The 8,041-nt window shown below is 37.9% G+C and overlaps 1 pseudogene; it reads right to left on the bottom strand.

Moving 5' to 3' along the window:
• Positions 1 to 136: 136 nt before the first annotated feature.
• LOC128601375 (methyl-CpG-binding domain protein 3-like) lies at positions 137 to 3,448 on the bottom strand (annotated as a pseudogene).
• Between the last annotated feature and the right edge of the window lie 4,593 nt (positions 3,449 to 8,041).

The following is an 8,041-nucleotide window of genomic DNA, read 5'->3' as shown; positions in this document are numbered from 1 at the left end:
TTTCCCTCCCATCTTTACTTCTGAGAGACTCTGCCTCTCTAAGACACTCTTTTTATACCCAATTATGTTCTGACTTGTTTCCAATTAACCTGATTAGTTGCAAAATATTCCTCCAGCTGTTTATTTTTAGTAACACTTTTTTTTTAATCAAAAGATTCATTTTATTACTCAAAATGTACAAAATTAAGCCCATTTCAAACAAATCATCTTAAGCACCCAAGACTGCATAAAGTTTCATTTATTAAAAGTGAAACCCCAATCAGACAAAATAACTAGCTTTATAAAATACAAAATCTAATTTAATTTAGCTTTGACAGCATCAAACAGCTTATATGTAAAATAATTGTATTCCAAAAAAAACAACAAAAAAAAACACACACACACAAAAAAAGTATACATATAAAACGTGAATACGGGCCACTGATAAAAAGTCAACAAAACAGTCCTTCCTTAATCAGATTTCCAGCTGAAAACTGTGACATCGAAATGGACAAGGTGAATTAATCATCATTCATGAATTGGATTTCATAACAGAGTTGGTCAACGAAGCAGTACCCATTTTCAACCTTTTGTCTCTCTTGCCTTTTGTGGCTAAGCAGCATTCTATTTAGCATAGTAACATTTCATTTTCTGTTTGTCTAATGATGACTAAACGTCCGTAATTCTAAACAGACTCACCACATCTGCCCTGAGCTTTTGGCAATGCTAGTCATAGCTTTTTGTACAAACTTAATTTGTGGTTCCCAAAAAAAAAAAGCACTATATTTGTGGAAAACAAATGACCTATTGAATAAGCAGCACCAAATAACAGGTTGGTTTTAGTATATACACTTTCTTTACACAGCAATAATAAAATGTCCACCAACAACCTGTTGGACATTTAGCCCCAATTTTACAAAATACAAAGCCTGATCATTGAGAAGAAATGACATGTGTTGGAAAGCAATGCCTTTTAAACAGTGTTCAGAACCATTTTTGGTTATAATCATAAAAGCAGTGAGGACTGTACACTAAAAATGATTTTCGAAATGAAATATCTTCCTGGTAGTTATTATAAGTGCGACGTGGACAAGAACTTCCTTATTAACAGTCTTGATCTGGAGTCACCTGAAGCCCTTTGCGCATGAATAATTTTAGAGTTTTAACACGTCACTGTCTGGCACTTTAAGGGGAATATGTTTAACACTAAGTGTTTAAAAAATTTAGAGCCACCATTTCTTATATTACTGTAGTTACTGTATATTAACTGTATAACTGTAAGCCGTTAAAACTCACTGACAAGAAGAACGACACACAACATAGTAATGACCTGCAGAACGGAAAAGAAAAGCACCAATAATGAAAAGATTAGTTCCAGGGATGTCAACCTATTTCAGAGTTAATTGACAGGGAGTGGTTATATCTGTACGCCTATATTTTACGTTTCGTCCTAACCGTTATTGAGTTTATAACCCCCTTGATGAGTATAATCGTATCATAAGGTTGACGATTCACTTGACAAGAACCCAGCGTTGCATAAACTTCCTATCTAGCATAGTCTAATCAAAAAGCTCTCATCATGAGGTCATGTGACGCATTGCAGATAGCACTTAACGCATACTCTGTGCTTGTGAGAACATGTAGTTGGAGTATGGCAAGACATAAACTTGGACAGATTTAACACAAACCAAAATGTTTTTTTATAAAATTACAAAAGGTGAAAAAGTTCCTAGAAACTGCCTGTGAGAAAGAAAGTTTCACAGTTCAATTGGAGGGTCACTGCAAAAAGTAGGAAGTGTTACTTTTCCATCAAGAGACAGCATGAGCTTTTATGTCCTGGTTAATATCCTGTAGGTCAGCACAGGAGACCATTAATGCAATCGTGGCTATAGTGTCTCCATTTCATCACTGCCGTTGGTCTCCTCCTTCACCGACTTTGTGTCGCTGTCGGTCTCTTCTACTTGAGCCAGCATGTCAGCCATGAGAGCGTCCTCCAGCCTCTTCCTCGGGTTGTACACCAGGTCCTCCTGCTTCCTGATGTCCTCATCGGTCACCATAAAAGCCTTGCAGAGGGGCTGCGTGCTGTTGAGCCAGACTCCGGGGTTTTTCTCCACAGCAGCAGAGAGCTGGCCTGTAATGGGGCGCTGCTGGTGTGCAAGGCGCTGGCGATGGCAGACAGCAGCGTTTATCTGAGTACCCTGGGCCGACCCCTTGAAGGCCTTTGGGAAGACCCATAGTCTTCATCAACTCCTCAGCTATGTCATACACATTCAGTCCACTTAGCTTCTTCTCCCAGAAGAGCTGTCTTGGCTGATCAACAGCTTTTTCGGGTCTGTCTTCACTTTGTTTTTCGGATGGTTTGTGACTTTTGTAACAGGTTGCTTGAAGATGGACGCCGTCTGTCGCACCGGTAGAGAGGTGTTTAAATCAGGCTTACCCTTGTTCTGACTGCTGTGCTCGTAGCGTAGGCGTTGTCTGCTCTTGTTCAGTTTACTCATGATCATTTTGCCAGTACGGAAGTCGAAGGAGCTCAGGTCCATGGAGTTGCCGAGATAATGGGCCAGTTGGGGCTTACTCCGAAATTTCTTTCCTGTGGGACTTATCCTCTCCATGCTTCCCAGCAGAGTTGGGCTTGTAGAACTGGACCGAAAATAAATTTGGGATGTGATGCTGGTTGAATTGTCCCTTCTTTATATCACACGCCGCTCTTCTCCTTCTTTTTAGTAACACAACATTTTGTGGCCATCAAATTCAAAATTATCTTATTTTTTCCTTAAATTGGTACATTTCCTCACTTTAAACATTTGATGTGTTTTTGGTTTTTTATGGTCTATTGTGAATAATATATGGGTTTATGAGATTTGCAATTCTGTTTTTATTTACATTTTGCACAGCGTCCCAACTTTTTTGGAATTGGGGTCGTATTTGTAACTCATGATTGCTCAATATTTTTTCAGTATAAGAACTTATTTGTGCACATGAATGTAACTCACAGTTACTGAGTACAAGACGAAAGAGAAAAACCTCCCAACTAAAGTGGCTGCCATCAGCCGGTTAACTTTTACTGACTGCCTGATTAAAGCAGCCTGATCATTCTTCAAGATCACAAACAACACATCTCTAGTCCTCTCACTGCCTCTCATTCTCATTCTAACTACTTTCATGCCTAAAGAGTATCTGTGCTGGCATACAATGCATCCATACAAATTTACCACCAATTTCAAACCCAAAACCTCAGCTCTGACACACCACTGACTATGTCTATATTTCAAATATCTTATCATGAATGTACTCATGAGCAAACCCTCAGCCAGTATGTAGTATGTTTGCATAACATTCTAGGGTTTTAGATAGATAGATAGGTAGAGTGCCCTCCACTAATATTGACACCCTTGGCAAATATGAGCAGAGACACCTGTGAAAAACTGTCTTTAATGTTTAACCTTTTCCATCTTCCAAGTTATTGAAAATCCAAGTTATTTACGTACTAAGATTCCTGTACAGATTAAATGTATGAAATATATTATGTTGGCAGGCTTAAAACTGAGCAGTTAGATGAGCAGTTGTGGTAGTGTTTGTATAAAAATGTACAGTGGTCATAAGTAAAGTCATGGGTAAAGTGGCAATGCATGTGTAAGGATGTGCAGTGACCCTATGTAAAAATTGTTGTGCAATATCCGGTGTAGTAGCTGGGCATGCAAAATCAGTGGACATGTCCATCGTCTCCAATGTCCACATAGCTCCCCAACCTCGTTGTTGACTCGTTGTCGAGTCGGATAGCAGTGGGCAAGAATGACTTCTTGTACTTTTCTTTTTTACAGCGAAGCCACCTTAATCTACAACCTACTGGAGAAGAAGTTCCACTGTTTGGCCAGTTGGCTTTGCTAACGTATATGATAATATACCAAAACATGGACCAAAACATGGTCACATTCTTACAAAGCAATTTATAACAACTCTCAAAACTCAGTCTGTATGATAAGTTACAAAAAATAGGGTTAATGGTGGAGTTAGTGTTTCTACATTTTCTTATGGCTTCAAATTTTTAAGCAGATAAACAGTTAATGTTAATTGCATTAGCGTATTTTCAGGGTCACCAACACAATTCTACACATTATAGGAAAACAAATAGCAAAAAAAAAAGCCATGAACAATATATAATCAAATCAAATCAAAGAGGCTTTAATAAATATGCATAAATTAATAAACCATTCATAAAAACTAAGGAATGTTAAAAATACCAGCATGATTATGTGATAAATGAAAAGAGTTTTAATGTTTTCTTTAGGAATTGAAAGATAATCTTTGACTATCTTAACTATATTTAAGCAAAATCGCTTTCAGTGTCACCACACGATTGCAAATGTGACATTCCTTTTATACAGTAGTTGTATAAAAAATAAATTAACATTGAGTAATTGACATTTCAGACACAATATGGCCAAATGTTCTGTTTATTTTTGTTCTGCTAGTGGAAATAGATTCCAAAGGAGTTACACTCACTTTATAGCATGTCGGCTAGCTGACTAATTGTACATTCACATTAAAGGTGCTTCTGGTAAAATTTTCATCCCTTCTTCCTTTTCATCTGACGAGCTTTCAAAATCAAAAGTTATATTTCTGAAATGTATTGTTTGCCATGTCCACTGATGATGTCACTAACTCTACTGTAGTAACGGTTTCGATCTAGGAAGTGGAATTTTATGTGGCGAACGCAGACGAGTGGAGTGATACATACAGTGAAATGTCCTAGTGCAGTTATAGGAATAATAGTCACTCTTGGAACGCTGCTCAACAAATCAAATTAGTGGACTGGAACTAATCGTTGTATAATGATGGATAATGCTGAGGTATATAAACAAAAGGATGCTGTCAGTTTCCGTGAGGAAAATCATACAATGTAGATGTAAATTTTATGGAAACTGAACGCAGTAGAAACTGAAGTAGACGCCTCTGGCATTTACACAGTCTATTAGTATATTAGGGACATATTGCCTTCCTGGCAGGGGCACATGCCAGATCACATGACCCTTCAGCACATCACTAGAGCCTCCATTAGGCAGTAGGCCTTATACTGTCATGACATTAAAGCCATGTTAAAATTAATTAGCCTGGCTTTTAGATTTTGAAATAATGACTGCTGAAAAAGTTGATGAGTTGTCACAACAACCAATTAGAACATCTAATGTAGTTTAGTGTTGGGATCGTGTGAGTGGGGTGTAAACCTCAGAGGACAGCGCTCATGTACACTTGTCACATCACCCACTGGAACTTTGGTTGCCATAGATACTGCATCGTGTTCTTGAGTTTCAGTGCAATACTTTGGAACTTTAGTTGCCATGGAAGCAGCGGCTCAGATGCTGATGGAGCTTGGAGTTTGGCGGATTCAGTCATTCGTGAAAATGTCAGGCAGAGAGCCAAATCCAATCAATTCCTCGTGTTCTTTTTATTGACTTATTTTTCATGCCATGGAAAAAAGCAGAATATCTCAGAAAATATGCTTCCACTGTGTTTTTTTCTGCTCTCAATGATATGATTCAGTGCCTATGGTAAATCGTTTTCATAAAATATATATATATATATATATATATATATATATATATATATATATATATATATATATATATAAATTCAATCTGTATTTATTGTGCCCACTAGTTTGAAAAATTGCCACTTTTCAGAGATTTTCACATTTTTACTGTCATGCACAGAATATAATTATGTGAAGTTCAGTGCTGCTTGAAAAACATGAAACCAGAGAACTACTTAACATTAATTTAAACATATATTTAGCAATCTGTGTGACTTAGATTTAACCATTTATCCACATAGGTAGCTTTTTCCACATAGATTTTCCTGGCAGTTCATTTTGTGCTTTCAATGTTTTTATTTCAAACCATTTTTAAATAAATAAACACTCTCGGATGTTCTGTTTGGTTCTGTAATAATTATCACTTTATTCATCATACCAGAAACAATACAAATGTTTGTTGAGCTACTATTATTTTCGTAGCAGCCGATAGATGGCGATGTTGTTCACATGAATTTTGAGAAACGGGGGCGGGGAAGGGGGGCTCGGACTATATCCGGTTCATGTAAAACAACATGGCGGCGCTCTGTGATATAAGCATGCCGCCGAATTCATTTTTCCTACCCGTTTTCCTATAGTCCCGCCTCCCGCGTTGTGATTGGTTCATAGTTCACACACATTCAGACGTCCCCTCTCTGAATTCTGGATGGCGCTGGTTTAAAATGAATGTGGTTAATAAACTTTATTTGTGAATGAATCTAATGTCACAGAGTAATTTCTCAAATAAGCTGATCAGTTTTAGCATAAACGATACAATTTAAAAAAAAAAAAAATTTGTGACAGAGCTGCTGCAGCACTGGTGCCATGATTCCAAACACACTGCTTTATGTGTTTTATTTTGATGTATAAACATTTATTTCCAGAACATTCTCCCCCACCTTACCACAGAAGTGAAATAACAAAGTAAAATGTTACATACTACTACTACATGTATTCACAGATATACTGAAATTCTTACTAAAGTCAAGGATGGCTCTTTCTGTGAACTTTATTTTATTTATTCTTTTTTTTTATTTTTTGCATTTATACAAAGAGAAAATATTTCTCATATTTTAACTGTGAATGTGATTCTTGGTTTTACAGCTTACAATAATAAATGAATTTTAGACAATTATAATATTAGAATAAGATTAGAACGTGATTAATATGATGAGACTGGATTATATTTACATTTACATTTACATTTATTCATTTAGCAGATGCTTTTATCCAAAGCAACTTACAAATGAGGAAATACAAGCAAAGCGATATATCAAGCAGAGAACAATACAAGTAGTGCTACCATACAAGAGCCGTTAATTGAGTTCCAGAAGAAGCAAAGTCCGCAGAGTAGAGGTGTAAGTGCCAGAGTAAATTTTTTTTTATTTTATTTTATTTTATGGGTTGGTTAGGTGTTCACGGAAGAGGTGGGTCTTTAGCTGTGTTTTGAAGATGGTGAGAGATTCTGTGGTCCGGATTGAGGTTGGAAGTTCATTCCACCACTGAGGAACAAGTAGTTTGAATGTTCTTGAAAAGGACCTTGAGCCACACTGAGTAGGCATTACTAAGCGTCGGTCATTGAATGATCGCAGATTGCATGAGGGAACGTAAGCCTTCAGGAGAGAGTTGAGGTAGGAGGGTGCTGTTCCAGACAAGGTCTTGTAGGTGAGCATCAAGGCCTTGAATTTGATGCGGGCGGCTACAGGAAGCCAGTGGAGGGAGATGAAGAGGGGTGTGACATGGGTTCTCTTGGACTGGTTGAAGACAAGGCATGCTGTTGCATTCCGAATCATCTGAAGGGATTCGATGGAGCTGGCCGGGAGGCCCGAAAGTAGTGAGTTGCAGTAGTCCAGTTTTGAGATAACAAGAGCCTGGACTAGTATCTGTGTAGCCTGTTCAGTGAGGTAGGGTCTGATTTTCTTGATATTGTACAGGATGAACCTACAGGACCGTGCAGTTGTTGAGATGTGGTCTGTAAAGGTCAAGCTGTCATCGAGAATCACCCCAAGGTTCCTGGCCATCCTGGTTGGCTTGAGTGTGCTTGAGCTGAGCTGTACAGTGAAGGTGTGGTTGATTGAGGGACAGGCTGGAATGACAAGAAGCTCAGATTTTGCCAGGTTGAGCTTAAGGTGGTGTTCCCTCATCCAAACCGAGATATCTGACAGGCAAGCAGAGATACGTGCAGAGACAGATGGATCGTCACGCTGGAAGGACAAATAGAGCTGGGTGTCATCAGCATAGCAATGGTATGAGAAGCCATGAGACTCAATCACCTGCCCCAGAGATGTAGTGTAGATAGAAAAGAGCAGTGCACCCAGAACTGACCCCTGTGGGATCAGCAAGATGTTACTGCATTTGCATCTTTTATGAATAACGTAAATGTTTATATTAAAATGTTTTTATTTTTTTCCAAAAAAAATTACTAGACTTTTAAAGCTGTTAAAACTCTTAACAGATAAAACCAATGTGTATGAACATATTTTGTTAACACAT

Source organism: Ictalurus furcatus, chromosome 2 (genome assembly GCF_023375685.1).
Source record: "Ictalurus furcatus strain D&B chromosome 2, Billie_1.0, whole genome shotgun sequence".
NCBI lineage: Eukaryota > Metazoa > Chordata > Actinopteri > Siluriformes > Ictaluridae > Ictalurus > Ictalurus furcatus.
Note: the sequence above shows the minus strand (reverse complement) of the source record. Positions and strands in the feature narration are given on the sequence as shown.